The sequence below is a fragment of the Fukomys damarensis genome, unplaced genomic scaffold, assembly GCF_012274545.1.
Source record: "Fukomys damarensis isolate Sample0158 unplaced genomic scaffold, DMR_v1.0_HiC HiC_scaffold_39, whole genome shotgun sequence".
In the NCBI taxonomy this organism is placed as follows: Eukaryota; Metazoa; Chordata; class Mammalia; order Rodentia; family Bathyergidae; genus Fukomys; species Fukomys damarensis.
Window position 1 is genome coordinate 49618417 of NW_022900951.1, and position 16882 is coordinate 49635298.

The following is a 16882-nucleotide window of genomic DNA, read 5'->3' on the forward strand; positions in this document are numbered from 1 at the left end:
TCAGTTTTGGTTTGAAATTTACTTTGTCTGCAAATAGGATTGCTACCCCTGTTTTTTTCTGGGCACCTGTCACATGGAGAATTGTTTTCTGTCTTTTCACTTTCAGTCTGTCAGCTTCTTTTTGCACTAGGTGTGTTTTTTGTATACAACATACTGTTGGATTTTGCTTTTTATTCCATTTTGCCAGTCTATTTCTCTTGATTGGTGAGTTGAGGCCATTGACATTGCTGGTTATAACTGATATGTACTGACATCATTGACATGTTATTGGCCTTTTGTTGACTCTTTTTAGTTTTTCACATTCTCCTTTTTTTTTCAGCTTTAATTGAGTTTATTGGTACATTTTAGGGATACAGTACAGTTACATTCATTGTTGGGATATTGTACCTCTACATGACAAGTCTTGATTCTCATTTTTTCCCCTTACCCCTGCCCTCCCTTCACCCCCTCCTCTCTTCCCCATTTACAAACACTTTATTTCCATTTTTTCATTTTCTCATATTTTTTTCTTTTCCCTTATTACCTTTCCCCTACCCTTCCCACTTTCCCTACAACTTTAGCTCTTTTCTTCCTATTTCACATTGTCAATTATATCATTAGGATCTTATGTACTATTATATTTTTTCACACCAGGTAAACTATTCGGTATTTACACATGTGTGACTTATTTATTTCACTTAGGAGTATATCTTCAATATGTATCCATTTTCCTATGAATGAATCTATTTTATCGTTCTTTATGGCTGAGCAATATTCCATTTTATAGAAAAATCACATATTTTTTATCCAGTTTCCAATGGATGGGCAAATGGGCTCTTTCCAAGATTTAGCTATCACAAACTGTGCTGCTATAAACATGGGTGCACATAGTTCTCTGTGATATGATTCTTTTAGTTCTCTTGGAAAGATACCCAGCAGAGGGATGGCTGGGTCAAATGGAACCTCCAGTCCAAGCTCTTTGAGGTATCTCCATATTGATTTCCATAGTGGTTGCACTAGTCTGCACTCCCACCAACAATGGAGGAGGGTTCCTTTCTCCCCACAACCCCGCCAACATTTGTTATTGTGTGATTTCTTGATAGCAGCCATTCTTTGTGGGGTGAGGTGGAATCTCAGTGTTGTTTTCATCTGCATCTCTCAAATGATCAGTGATGTGGAACATTTTTTCAAATATTTACTTGCTGCTTTTACTTCTTTGAGAAATGTCTGTTCATTTCGGATGCCCATTTTTGAATCGGGTCTTTATATTTGGGGGGGCTGATTGTTTTGAGTTCTTTATATATCCTTGATAATAGTCCTTTGTCTGAGGTACAGCTGGTAAAAATTTTTTCCCACATTGTAGATTGTCTCTTAGTTCTGCTGATGGTTTCTTTTGAGTACAGAAGCTTTTTAGTAATATGAGATCCCAGTTATTGATTCTATCTGCTAGTTCCCATGCTACTGAGGATTTGTTCATAAAGTCTTTTCCTATACCAATGTCTTCCAGAGTTCTGCCTAACCTCTCTTCTAGCCAGTTCAGTATTTCTGCTTTAATTTTAGATCTTTAGTCCATTTCAATTTTAGCTTAGTTCATGGTGAGAGTTATAGGCCTACTTTTAATCTTTGGCAAGTTGAAACCCAGTTTTTCTAGCACTATTTATTAAAGAGGCTATCTTTCCTCCAGTGAGAGTGTTTGGCTGCTTTAAGTTCTTCATATACTCTAGATAAAAAACCTATTACTGAGGAACAGCTGGTAAATTTTTTCTTCAGGTCTGTTTGTTTGCCCATACCATGATGTTTTTACCATCATGCCTTTGTAGTATAGTTTCAAGTTCGAGATTGCAACACCCTCTGCCTTGTCTTTGTTGCCTAGAATTGCTTTTGCTATCTTCTGCTTCCAAGTGAATTTTTTTATTGTTTTCTTTAGCTCTATGAGATATGTTGTTGGAATTTCAATTGGAATTGCTTGGCGTCTATATAGCAATTATTGGAGTATGGTCATTTTCACTATATTTTTTCTTCATAAATGCAAGGTAAAAAGAATATCTTTCCATTTTTTGATATCCTCTTCGATCTCTTTTTTGAGTGTGCTGTAGTTTTCAAAGTAGAGGTCACTTACTTCCTTTATTAGATGGATTCATAGATATTTTATTTTGGGGGATGCTATTGTGAAAGGAATTGTTTTCCCAATTTCCCACTGAGTCTCTAATTTGTGTACAAGAAAGCTTTTGATTTTTGAGTTTTGATTTTGTATCCAGCTACTCTACTGAATTTGGCTATTAAGTCTGGAAGACTTTTGGTAGAATTTTTGGGGTCTTCAATATAAAGTATCATGTCATCTTCAAATAATGAAAGTTTAACTGCTTCATTTTCTCTCTTTATTCCATTTAGTTTTTTCTCTTATATAATTGCTGTGGCTAATGTATCCAGAATTATATTGAAGAGGAGTGGTAATAGGACATCCTTGACTTGTTATTGTTAGTAGTGCAAGGGATTTCAGTTTTTGACTATTTAGTATGATGTTGACTGTTGATTTGTCATAGATAGCCTTTATTAGGTTGAGGTAAAAACTGCTTATTCTAATTTTCTGTAAGGATTTTTTTCTTTTCCTTTTTTTTTTAACCATGAATGGGTGTTGAATTTTGTCTAATGCTTTTTTGGCATCTATTTAGATGATCATATTGTTTTTGTCCTTGACTCTGTTAATCAAGTGTATTACATTCATTGACTTGTGTACACTGAACTCTCACTGCATCCTTGGCATGAGTCCTAGTTGGTCAGGGTTTATGATCTTCTTCATGATCTTCTGCATTCTGTTTGCCAATATCTTATTGAGGATTTTTGTGTCTATGTTCATCATGTAGATTGGCCTATCATTCTCTTTTTTGGTCAGGTCTTTTTCTGCTTTCAGGATCAAGGTTGTGCTCGCTTGCTTGCAGGAATGAATTTAGAAATATTACTTCCCTTTCAATTTCACTGAAGAGTTGATACAAGAGTGGGAATAGTTCTTCTCTAAATATTTTGTAAAATTCAGCAGTGAGGACATCAGGACCTGGACTTTTCTTAATTGGTAAGTTTTTAGTTATGCTTTCAATTTCATTGACTGATATGGGGTGTTTAGAATTTTTAGGTATCTAGAAATCTGTCCATTAATTCTGTGTTTTCTGTCTTATTGGTGTATGGGTTCTCAAAGCAGGTATTGAAAATCCTCTGGAATTCTGATGGGTCTGTTTTAATTTCACCCTTGTGATTTGTAATTGCATGTACATGGGCTCTTTCTTTCTTTCTTTCTTTTTGGATAAGGCTGACTATTTTGTTTATTCTTTCAAAGAACCAACTCTTTTCCTCATTGATTTTTTCTGTTATTTATTAATTTTCCCTTTCATTAATTTCTACTCTGATCTTCATAATTTCCTCCCTTGTATGAGCTTTGGGTTTCTCTATCCCTTCTTTTTTTCTAGTAGTTTGGAATTCAGCATTATGTTGTGTAATGGGACTTGCTGTTTTTCTAATACTAGTATTCACTGCTATGAATTTCCCCCATAAGACTGCTTTATTGGGTCCCATAAATTCCAACATGTTGTATTGACATTCTCATTTAATTGTAGAAACCAACTTTTTATTTAATTTCCTCTTTGTCCCATTGGTTGTGAAGGAGCATGTTTCCAATTTCCAAGTGTTTAAGAAGTTCTTTGTGGTTTCTTCTGCTCCTTATTTCAAATTTCATTGCACTATGATCTCATAATATATAAGGAATAACTTCAATTCCTTTACATTTACTTACACATGCTCTATGAATGAGTATGTGGTTTATTTGGGGGAACAACCTATGTGCAGCCTAAAAGAATGTGTATCCTGATTTTGTGTATTGGAACACTCTGAAAATATCTATTAAGTTAATTTGTTGAAGAGTTTCGTTGCTTTCTCATGTTTCATTGTTGATTTTTTTGTCTAGTTGATCTCTATATTTGTGACAGTAGATATTCAGGTCCCCCACTACTCTTGCATTAGTACTTATTTGATTTATTATGTCTTAATTTTTTATATAGTTGGGTGCACTAGTATTTGATGTAGACATATTTTAGATTGTCACCACTTCCTCTTGAATTATTTCTTCTAGAAGGATGTAGTGGCCTTCTTTGTCTCTCATAATTAGTGTTGGTGTAAAATCCATTTTATCTGTAAATAAGATAGGCACTCCTGTTTTTTTTTCAGGTTCGTCACTTGGAGTATTGTTTTCCACCCTTTAACTTTCAGTCTATGAGTTTCTTTTTGAAGTAAATGTGTTTCTTATATGCAATAGTTTGTTGAATCTTGCTTTTGTGATCCATTTTACCAGTCTATTTCTTTTGGTTGGTGAATTGAGACCATTAATATTAATGGTTATAACTGATATATATATATATATATATATTGACTTATCCTTGTCATGACCTTTTCCTCTTTTTGGATTCTCTCCCTTTGCATTTAATCTCTTGCCTGATGGATTCATTCTGCTGGACTTTCCTGGGGTTGTGATTCTGTCTTTTCCTAAGATATTGTTTAAAATTTTTGGAATGTTAGTTTTATATTCATGAAGTTCCTCAGGTTCTCTTTGTTGTGAAAGTATCTTATTTCTCCATCAATTTTGAAAGATAATTTTGCAGGGTACATCAATCTAGGTTGGAGACTGTCTTCTTTTGGTGCTTAAAGTAAATCACTCGTCTCTTCTTGACTGTGGGTTTGTGTTGAGAAGTGTGCTGTGATTCTGATGAGCTTTCTTTTGTATGTGATTTGTTTTTTTTCCTCTAACTGCTTATAGTATTTTGTTGTTCTATTGGGTTTCTGGAATCTAGAATATTATATGCCTAGGTGTAGATTTATTTTATCATGACTAGTTGGAGGCCTATATGCCTCACTTATCTGTATGTCAAGTTCTTTCCCCCACTTGCAAAGTTTTCTAGCATTACTTCTGTGAAAAGTTTTTTTTTGTCTGTCATGCGCACTATCTCCTGTTTCTTCATTGACTCTGATCGTTCTTATGTTATTCTTCTTTGCATCACCTAGCAGCTGCTGGATTGATTTCTTGTGGTCCTTTGCTATTTTTTAGAAATCTTTCTTTTCCTGGTCACTAATTGCAATCCTTTCTTCTATATCTGATATTCTGTCCTCACATTTGGTTCATATTGCTGCATAAACTTTCAGTGGAGTTTTGTTTTTAATCTCCTGGATATCTGTTTGAATCTGTTTTATGGATTCCATTTGTTTCCTATGCTGGGATTTCATCACATTCCTGAGCCCCTCTAATTTTTTTTATGTGTGTCAGCTTTAAAGTTAGTAATCATGTCTTTCACTATGGACACCATCTCTGTTGTTATCTGATAAATTATTTCTGATTTTATTTTAATTTCTCCAGATCTTCTTTCATTCCAGGTGGGCAAATTTCAAATTGTTCCATCAGATTGCTCCGTCAAGTTGCCTTTGGTGATCTGGAGTTGCCTTTTGATATTTGGCTTTGAGTGTTGTTTAAGTTTCTTCTCATTTCAACCATTGCAGTCTGCTGCACCTTTATTGAGGTGACTATTTCCTCTTCCAGTGGGCTTCAATTCTCAACAAGTCTCAGAGAGGCCTTCTCTTTACTGCTCACCACTGTGCCAGTTCCTGGCCTCAGAATAATGGCCTTCTGGATCCCTGGACTGTGCTGTTGTCCAAGTGAGCTTCTGGCTGGGGCTTGCACACACTTACTGATAGTATCTGGGTGGGCCTCTGACTGGAGCCTGTGCACCTGCACAGCTGTTTTCCAAGCAGGCATTTGTCTGGGGCCTGTGCTCCCAAGCTGCTGTTGTATGAGAGGGTTTCTGGCTGGGGTCTGTGTGCATGTACAGATGGTATCGGGGCAGGTCTCTGACTGGGGCCTGTGTTCTTGCATGGATGTTGTCTGTGTGAGCTTCTGTCTGGGGTCTGCCATTCCTTCCTTCCTTCCTTTCTTCCTTCCTTTCTTCCTTTCTTTCTTTCCTTCTTTCCTTCTTTCCTTTCATGCTATTAATTGAAACTAACACCTCATGCATGCTAGGAAAGCACTCTATCACTGAGCTATATTTACAGCCCTATAAGTGGTATCTCAGATACTTCATTTTTATAAGCAAAGTTTTATTTTGCATGCTTAACTCCCTTATTAGTTTTAATATTTTGTCTTTGTTCTGTTATTTTATATCTGCCAATTATGAAAACTTTGTCTTTATTTCTTATTTCCATGGCACTTTTAAAAATTCTATATTGAGTTTGGTAGAAACTTCATACTATGTGAAACAGAGTTAGTAGAGAAATAATGATCTTGATTTAAATCTTAAATAAAATTATATTTATAGTTTATTAAGAATATTTTTCTGGCTTTTTGTGTATAATAAAGTTGCATATTCAAAGGTTAATAAGGTTCTCTCTTATTTCTAATTTGCAAAGAAGTTGTTTTTGTTTTTGTTATCATAAATAGGATCTGAATCTTATCAAATATTTTCCTGCATCAATGTAGATAACTACATCATATATACCCTTTGATATATAAATAAGGCAAATGCAAATCCATATAATAAATCTAACATAGAGTCTAACAATGATGTTAGTTTCCTTTCTCTCTCTGATATGCCACAAACCAACTTTTTCAAACATATGTTCACACATATCCTCTTAGGATAACCATGTTTCATTTACCAAAATCACTCCACATATTCAAAGAAACAATTAACTTCCTCTTCAGACACCAAGTTCAGCATGTTCCAAGAAGATGCTTTCAGAGATACATCTTTCTGTCTCTTCCAATAGGTGGGAATACAATCTGAGCTTAAACAACTAAGGCAAATACTATGGTGACAAGTGATTTCCAGGTTGCCTACTGGTTACCAGCATTTCTCTACTTTCATTTTTGGTCTACCCAATCTTGTATTTTGAAGTATTAATGTCATTATATTATTCATAGTCTAGAATCTGACAAGGTTTCCATGACTTGTGCCAATAAACTTAACTACATTTTCCTTTTTTCCCCCATTAAGTTTATTGGTACATTTAAAGCAAACAATACAGTTACCTTAATCACTGGGATCTTGTACCTTTACATGATATGTCTTCGTTCTTGTTTTTCCCCATACTCCTGCCCTCCCTTCACCCACCTTTCCCTATTTACAAAGATTTTGTTTCCATTTTTTCCTTTTTTTCACATTTTTCTTTTCCCTTATTTCCTTTCCCCTCTCCTTCCCACTTTTCCTTTAGCCATTTTCTTCCTATTTCACACTCTCAATTATACCATTCGTACCTTATTTACACTTTTAATTTTTCACACCAGAGAAACTATTTGGTATCTATTCAAGTGTGTCCTATTTATTTCACTTAAGAGTATAGAATCAATGTGCATCCATTTAGCTATAAATGTTTCTAGTTTCTCATTTGACTACATTTCTCTTCCTTGTGGAACCCTAGCTGTTCTATCTATTCTTTTTACTTACGGGTCTGGAAGTTCTGATTAAATACCTTCTTTCTATCCTCCATGCAAATCTGATCATTCCTGTCTCTATATTTACTTTTCCTATTACTCCACCTAAAATTTCGTTGCTCATTGAAATCATGTCCATTCTTCAAGCTCCATCCAAAGAGAAATTATTGTTTCATTCTCACATCACAACCTGCACAATCAACTATCTTATTCAATGTGCCTTGTATAGCTTGTGTAATGCCTGCCACTATTGCTAGACTGTGACCGTCCTGAGTTCAGGCCTCACAGCTTTCTTATTCACTGTAATATTCCTAGTGTCTAGCATTATTCCTGAATCATACAATAAATATTCATTGAAATAAATACAGTCAAATATTTGAGTCCCTGTATGTGTACAAAGGCCATCAATTCTGGACTTCACAACTTATATTTTTCCACCATAGACAGTATGTTAATAGCAACTCAATTGATACTGAGCATCTCAACAAATTATAGGCTTCCTTGAAAGCCAAAGTAGTGTCATATTCTTCTTTCTACCCTAATACTTACTATAGCACCTAGCTCAGGCCTGGCACACAGCTGAGTGCTTGATTTATAGTTTCTAGAAATTGCTTTTGGTAAGTTTTCTTAAATTTAATTTGTCAAAGATTAGATTGCTGAATGGTTATGGGTTGTTTCCTGTATCCTCTATTCTGTTTCATTGATCCACTTATCTTTTTTTTATCAATACCATACTGTTTTTATCACAGTAACTCTGCAGTATAATTTGAAGTCTGAGATTATGCTGTCCCTGCTTTACTCTTGTTGACCAGGATTGCTTTTACTATTCTGGGTGTCTTCTGGTTCCATACAAATTTTGTGATTGATTTCTCTGGTTCTGTGAGGAATGTCAGTGTTATTTTGATTAGGATTACATTCAATCTATATCAGTTTTAGAAATATGACCATTTTGACAATATTGGTTTTGCCTACTGAGAAACAGAGGATATTTTGCCATTTTCTGATAATCTCTTTTTTCAGAGTTTTATAACTTTCATTATAGAAGTCTTTCACTTTCATGTTAATTCCTAAGAATTTAATTTTTCTTCAAGCAATTGAGAATGGTATTGTTTTGCTAATTTCTTATTTAGTGATTTTTATCATTGGTGTACAAAAACACTATTGATTTTTGTGTGTTCATTTTGCATCCTGCTACAATGCTGAATTTGTGAATTAGTTCTATAAAGCTTTTCATAGAATTTTGAAGTCTTTATAAAGGATCTGCAAATAATTATAAATTGATTTCTTCCTTTCCTGTATTATCCCTTTTATCTTGTTCTCTTGCCTGATTGCTCTGGCTAGTTTTTCAAGTATAGTGCTATTTTAAACAAGAGTAGTGATAGTGGAAGTCATTGTCTTCTTCCTGATTTGAGAGGGAGTGCTTTCATTTTTGCCATTTAATATATTAGCCATCATAAATGTCTTTTATCACATAGAGGTACCTATTTTCTTCAGGGTTTCAATCATGAATATGTGTTGTATTTTGTCAAAAGCTTTTTCCTGCATCTATTTACATGATCATATGATTTTTGTTTTTTCCTCTGTTTATATGGCATATTGCATTTATTACTTTGCATATGTTGAACCAAATTTGCAACCCTGGAATGAAACCTACTTTGTCATGATGTGTGATCCTTTTGATGATTTTTTGCATCTATTTGCCAATGTCATCTTGAGAATTTTTGCATATATATTTATTAAGGAAATTGGCCAGTAGTTTTCTTTTTTAGTTGGGTCATTGTCTAGTTTTGGAACCAGAGTACTACTGGTTTCAAGAAATGAGTTTGAGAGCACTCCTTTCCTTCCAATTTTATTAAAGAGTTTGAAGAGAATTGGTGCTACAATTTCATTAAAGATCTTACAGAATTCAACAATGAATCCATCAACTCCTGAGATTTTCTTATTTGGTAGACTTTTTTATTACTTTTGTGTTCTAGGAATCTTTCCATTTCTTTACGATTTTCCAATTTGTTGGAGTACAATTATTCATTACTAAGGTAATTATTCATTAGTAAAGGTCTTGTGTATTTCAGTGGAGTCTGCTGTGATTTCATATTTTTCATTCCTACATGCACTGAATATTTTCTCTCCTTCATATGATAGGTTTGGCAGAGGATTTGCCTGTGTTATTTATTCTTTGAAATAACTAGCTCTTCAATTTATTGATTGTTTTTTGTCTCAACTTCATTAACTTCTGCCCTGATCTTGCTATTTCCACTCTTTTTTTTTTTTTATTGAGTTTATTGGTACATTTAGGGATACAGTACAGTTACATTCATTGTTGGGATCATGTACCTTTACATGGCAAGTCTTGATTCTCATTTTTTTCCCCTTACCTCTGCCCTCCCTTCACCCCCTCCTCCCCTCCCCATCTACAAACACTTTATTTTCATCTTTTCATTCTCTCACATTTTTTTCTTTTCCCTTTTTGTTCTTCCCCTACGTATCACACCTTTCCTACACCTTTAGCTCCTTTCCTCCCATTTCTAAATGTCAGTAATCTTATTAGAATCTTATGCATTGTTGCAGAATATTCACACCAGGGAAACTATTTGGTATTTACACATGTGGGACTTATTTATTTCACTTAGGAGTATATCTTCAATATGTATCCATTTTCCTATGAATGAATCTATTCTCTCGCTCTTTATGGCTGAGTAATATTCCATTTTATAGAAAAACCACAACTTCTTTATCCAGTTTCCAACGGATGGGCAAATAGGTTGTTTCCAAGATTTAGCTATTACAAACTGTGCCGCTATCTTGAGGTTCATCATTAGATTATTTATTTGAGCATGCTATGGGTTTTTTTTGGGGGGGTACCAGCGATTGAACTTGGGACCTAGTGCTTGCGAGGCAGGTGGCAGAACTACTGAGCTAAATCCCCGGCCCCATGCTATGTTTTTCTAATGTGGTTATTGACTGCAATAAACTTACTTCTTGTCATATGATTCCAGCAGTTGTTTAATTCCTTCCTTGATTTTTTTTTTCTGTGAGCCAATGATTATTCAGGAGTGTGCCATTAAGTTCCCAGGTGTCTATAAATTTTCTGTTTTTTCTCTCGTGATTAATTTCTTGATTCAATGCACAATGATCTGATAGTATACATGGAGTGATTTCAATTCTTTTGTGCTCATCCAAGTAGGATCTATGGACTAGTACATGGTCTATTTTGGAGAAAGTTCCATGTGCTGCTGAGAAGAATGTGTATTTTGTTGTAATAGGGTAGAATACACTATAGATATCTATTAAGTCTATTTAGTTGAGGATGTGCTTCAGTTCTGATATCTGTTAATTTTTTGTTTAATTGATCTGTCCCTTTGTGAGCCTAGGGTATTGAGTTCACATGATTGTACTGTGTTTATTTAATCTTTTAATGCTAGCAGTATTTGTTTTATGTAGTTGCTGCCCTCATACTTGGTGCATATATATTGCAATTGTTACCTCATCCTGTTGGTTTATTCCTTGGACTAATATGTAGTGAACTTCTTTGCCTCTTTGGATCAGTTTCAGTTTAAAATTTACTTTGTCTAAGAATAAGACTGCTGGTGGGGCCCACTTCCTCTGCCTGAATCTAGGGCCTTTTAAGAGTTGCAGACCTGGGTGGCGGTGCCTGCTTTGGGGGCAGGGCAATGGGGTCAAATGAAAATCTGCTTCACCTATTTGGGTGCAGCCAATGGGGGCAGTTGGCAGGGGTAGAAAGGGATTGGCTTCCAAACCTGTTCTCCCACTGCCCTCTTGTCCCAGCAGCTCTGCTGGGAGAAGTAGCAGCAGCAGAGCCCCACCCCACCCCCCAAGCCCCACCAAGATGCCCAAGAGGAAGACAGCTCCATTGAAAGGGCAGGAAAGGAGCCCACGAGGAGATCTTAGAGGTTGTGGGATAAACCTGCTCCTGAAAAAGTGGAAATGAAGCCAATAAGACAGCAGGAAAGGATAAATCTTCTGAAAAAAAAAGTGCAAGCAAAAGGGAAAAGGAGACCAAACGGAAAACAGGGCAAAATGGCTAACTAAGAAACTAAGGAAGATTTACCCGTGGATAATGGAGAAACTAAAAACAAGGAGAGTGCAGCCTCTGATGAAACAGAAGAGAAAGAAGCCAAGTCTGGTTAACCATACACTGTGTCTTATCAGTGATAACTGTGTCCGTTCTTGTACAATCCAGGGGAATATTTTTATCAACTATTTTGTAAATGCACATTTTTAATAATTCGAATAACTTTTTTAGAGGTGAAATTATTGGCTAGTTGTTTATTTTTTTTGGTACAAATAGAAAATTGCCCACAATTAAATTATGGGTTTATGGCAGGCTTTGACTATTTTGGGTGTCAGTTTAACATTCCATAGGTGGGGGTAAGTTTTATATCCTGAAATATAAAGCATACTAAATGGCAATTTGGAGTCACATTGATGTATTTAATATGTCTTGGATAATTTAAATGACTTCTATTCCCATGTTGTTTTAGTAAAATTGTTTCCTAAAGAAAACTTCTTCCTGATCATGGCCATGTCAGAATCGTGTATGCTCTGTAACATCTTTGGTCATGATATTCCATTTCCCTAATTTTGTGAAAGATGGAAAATGTGAGTACATAGTACATATGATATGAAATTGTGAATCCATGGAACTTAAGTTAACACTTTATCAGCATTTGAGGATACTGGTACTTAATCCTCTTATGAAAAATTTGCCTCCAAATTTGAATCTGGAAAGTCACTGGAATAACTGAAAAAGAGACAATACATGTTTTTTTAGATTTTCAGTATTCATGCTACTGTATAAAAAATGAAATGTATGTACTGATCTTCAACACAACCAATAAATGGAAATATGGAAAACCAAATATAGAAAAAAATAAAGAATAAGATTGCTACTTTTGCTTGCATTTGAAGTCTTGGGGTATGAAATGTTTTTTTTTCTATCCTTTGATTTTTACCCTATGCATTTCCTTTAGGATTAAATGAGATTTTTAAATGCAACAAACTGTTGGGTTTTGATTTTTTACCATTATGCTGATCTGTGTCTTTTAATCTGGGAATTGAGGTGATTTAAAGTGACAGTTATTACTGAAAGATATTGATTCATTTCCTCATTGAATTCTTTTGCTGTTGATGATTCTTTATTTTTTCTTTTTTGTTTGACCACTTGTCTTGCTTTTTATTTATTCTGTCTGGATATTTTGGCTCTGTTTTATCTGTCTATGATACTCGAGTAAATTTGGAGGGCTGGTTTGGTGTTCACATATCTTTTAAGGCTTTCTTTATCATGAAATGTCCATATTACTCCATTAATCTTTTTTGTTAAGTTTTAATCTTTGGCAGGTTGAAACCCAGTTTTTCCAACACTATTTATTAAAGAGGCTATCTTTCCTCCAGTGAGGATGGTTGGCTCCTTCATCAAAGATGAGGTAGCTGAGTATATCTGGAGTTGTTTCTGTATCTTCTAATCTATTCCACCGATCCTTGGGTCTGTTTCTTTGCCAGTACCATGCTGTTTTTATCTCAGTGGCTTTGTAGTATAGTTTCAATTTGGGGATTGTGATACCCCTGTCATTTTTCTGTTGCCTAGAATGGCTTTTTCTATTCTAAGTCTCTTCTAGTTCCAGATGAATTTTTGTATTGTTTTCTCTAGTTCTGTGAAATATACTGCTGGAATTTCAATCAGGATTGCATTGAATCTGTATAGCAGTTTTGGAAGTTATTCCATTAATTTTGAAAGACCTATTGTATACATTAGTCTAGATTGGAGGTTATTTGCTTTTAGAGCTTGAAACACTTCACTCTAAGCTCTTTTGGTATTTAAAGTTTATGTTCAGGGATAAAGTAATAAATAAGATTTTTTTTTACAAAATAGACTACTACTCAGCCACAAAGAATAATATACTAGACATTGATAGCTAAATGGATGCACCTTGAGGCCATGCTCTTAACCGAAATAAATAAGACACACATGTGTAAATACAGAACTGTTTCTCTGATGTGATTGTAAATGAAGGTCCAAATGAATAACAGACAATGTGAAATAGGAAGAAGAAGTTCAAATGGAGAGGGGAACTAGGGGTGGGGGAAGGGAAAGAAAAAATAAGAGAAGAGGAAAAAAACAGAAACAAAGTTTTCATAAATAGGAAAGGATAGAGGTGTGGAAGGGGAGGAAGGGGAACTGAGGCAAAAACAAGAACCAAGATATATCAAATACAAGCACAAAATCCAAATGATGACCGTGATCATACTGTATACCTAAAATGTACCAAAAAACTTAAAAAACAATAAGATAAAATAAAGTTTATATTCCGAAGTCTGCTGTTATCCTGATATGTTCACCTTTGTACATGATTCTTTTCTCTGACAGCTTTTAATGTTCTCTTTTTTGTTGGACAATTGGAATTTTGAGTAAAATGTGTTCTAAAAAGCCTATTTCATCATAGGTGTTTTTCTAAAGGCCTTGCTTGCTTTTATGTTAAAATCTTTCCTCATATTAGGAAAGGTTTCTATTATTATTTCTTTTAGAAGATTTTTTTTATTTTATGTGTATTGCCTTCTAATTTCTCTCGAACTCTAATTAGCCTGAGGTTATTATTCTTAGCAGCTATTATATGACTTTTTTTCTCTTTTAGCATATTTAAGTCTTTTAGTAATTCCTTGTGATTTATCCATTTTGATAATTTCTGCAATCTATAAATTCTATATGTTATTTATCTATGGTATAGCTTTCTGAGACCTTTTCATAGAGTATATATCTTTGGTAAATTTTTCATGCATGTTTTAATTCATTTTAGTTATATCTTCCAATTTTTTATTTGTTTATCCCATATCCACATTTCCCTTTATGTATATTAGCTCCATTCTTTGGGGCATTATGTCCTTTCCGAACTCACCAAATTTATTTAACTCCACTAACTGTTGTTTATTTTTCTCCACATCAGTGCCACTTGAATCTGCTTTAGGAGGTTTGGGAGGTCCTAGGTTCCTTTTCTAGCCATTTTCTCATGGTCTAGTGTTTTTTTCTCATTTTCCTGCCTTGTTTTCTCATGCTCCTTTTCTCATAATAAGTAGACAGACATTTCTCTATTTATGCTGAATTTTGTGGCTAGAGTGAGGGGATATTGTCAGTAATGTGAATATCTCCTTCGTTAGAACCTGTTTTCCAGCTCTGTTCATGGATTTATTTGTTTGAATATATTGTTCAGCTCCTCAAGCTTTTTCATTTAATTAGGTTGGACCCTATCATTATATTTTAAGGAGAAAATTTCTATTGGTTATAACAATGTTATAAGAATTAAGCATACATCAATCATATAGATTAAAACTTGTCTTGACAATTTCACATTTTTTTCAATACCCCTTACATAGTACATTGCACTAGAATGTGTGAAGTAAGAAGATGTAGTGACAGACAGGGCAGTATGTAAATGTAAGGGGATATGTAAACAGGAAGACAGGAAGAGAGCAGGTATGTCAACAGATAAAAAGAAAATATTAAGTCAGAGTCTGTTGGAGTTAATTTATAGCTGGAGTAAAAGGCTTGTGTAGACAGGGTTTGGGAAAGTATTTCTGTACTCAAGAGGAAACATACATATGGGTCATAGCGTATTTAGAGATTGGGGAGATGTGAGTTTGATAGTACCTGTTTATATGTTTGTTGTTAGTTTTGTTTGGTTCCTCTAAGAACAGTAAGGGAGCAGAGAGTTGAAGAATAGGAGGAAAGAGAGGGAGTAGTTCAAAAAGGAAACTCTTGAAATTTAAAGTGTTTTAAGCTGGGCGTGGTGTCGAACACCTGTAATCCCAGCACTTGGGAGACTGAGGCTGAGGCGGGAAGATCGCTGTGAGTTCGAGACCAGCCTGGGCCACATAGTGAGTTCCAGTTCAGTCTCAACTATATAGTGAGACCCTGTCTCAAAAATAAAGTGTTTTATTCATCCAATATCAATAAAGAAAAACCAAAACAGAGTAAGAAAAATGAAAAAAGAATAGAGAAAAATGAAACAGAGTCAATGATGAGAACCAGCCAGCATAGCTCAAATCTGAAAATTGAGGTTACAACAAACTATAACAGCCAAACTAACTATATAAATAAGAATAAAAATTTTCACACTATTGGTGAAGCAATAACTCAGTTATTTCACACAGCTACCTCTTTACTAGTGTCACTATTGTAAGACTTAAAGTCTCACTTTTACTCCTGGAGCGTGAACAGCCAAGAGGCCTCCACGATGCTGGGCACAAAAGCTCAGCGAGGCTCCAGGAGCTTGTCGGACAGCGACAGTCACCCAGGAAGGAACACACCAGGCAAGTTGGCAAATAGACGTTTATTAGTCTGGCCAGATGGCACTCCCAAGGCCAAGCAGCTCAGAGAGGCAGCTAGCCCAGAAACAGAGGCTATTTTATATAGGGCTATGGAGGGGGGTTTATACTCAAAACTTACAGGAAGGGGACAAAGGCAAAGAATCAGTTGATCTGAACTGGTGGTCATCAATCATATACTCGACCATTACATACTAATGATCAGCAGATCGATTATCCATTGTTCCATTTACAACTTAGATTATGATGTTCAGAACATTCAACTACAGGCAAGTAAGGAGTGGCATGATTGACGTTGGGTCTCTATGTTCACTACAGTTTTCATTTAATTTCCCAGCTACTTCTAAGCAGTTACCTAACAATTCAAAATTAATCATTTGTTATCCTATAAGGGATGGGTGGGCGACAGTCTCTAGGTCGTTTGCTGGTCAACATGGAGTCACTCTAGTTCAGTTAGACTCTTACACTATCTGGTTTCAATTAGTAATGCAATTTCCTCCTGTGGAAATAAATGCCTGTCCAAAGCCTTGGAGAATACTGCTCCCTCCTAACTTGTGTCCTGGTTTTGAGCCCTGGGCATGCCCCCTTGCAGACCTCTGTGGATTTGATTCTCTGGATCAATTTGGAGGATGTGTAAAGAGGACTTCTCTGTGTTCCCTTTTGTAAGTTTTTCTTGTCTGTAATGTGATCTAAAGGCCACTATCCTAGTTTCTGATTGCTGTTATCTGTTTCTTTTTTCTTTTTTTTTTTTGTTTTGAGACTGGGTCTCACTATGTAGTTGGAACTCACCATGTAGCCCAGGCTGGTCTCAAACTCACAGCCATCCTCCTGCCTCAGCCTCCTGAGTACTGGGATTACAGGCGTGTGCCACCATGCCCGGTTTGCTGTTATCTGTTTCTTCTCTGTCTACAGAAACCACAAGAGGGAACTATTTTTCTCTCCTGGCTCCTGGTGGTAGTGTTGTCACTGAGTTGTTTTCTGTTATTGTCAAATAATTGAAGTTTCTTTCAGCCCTTCTCTATGGGTGTCCTTTCCCTCCATGGGAAGATACAGACAGTCATGGGTAGGGCACTGAAAGTACCAAGTACTGCATGCCCATTGGAT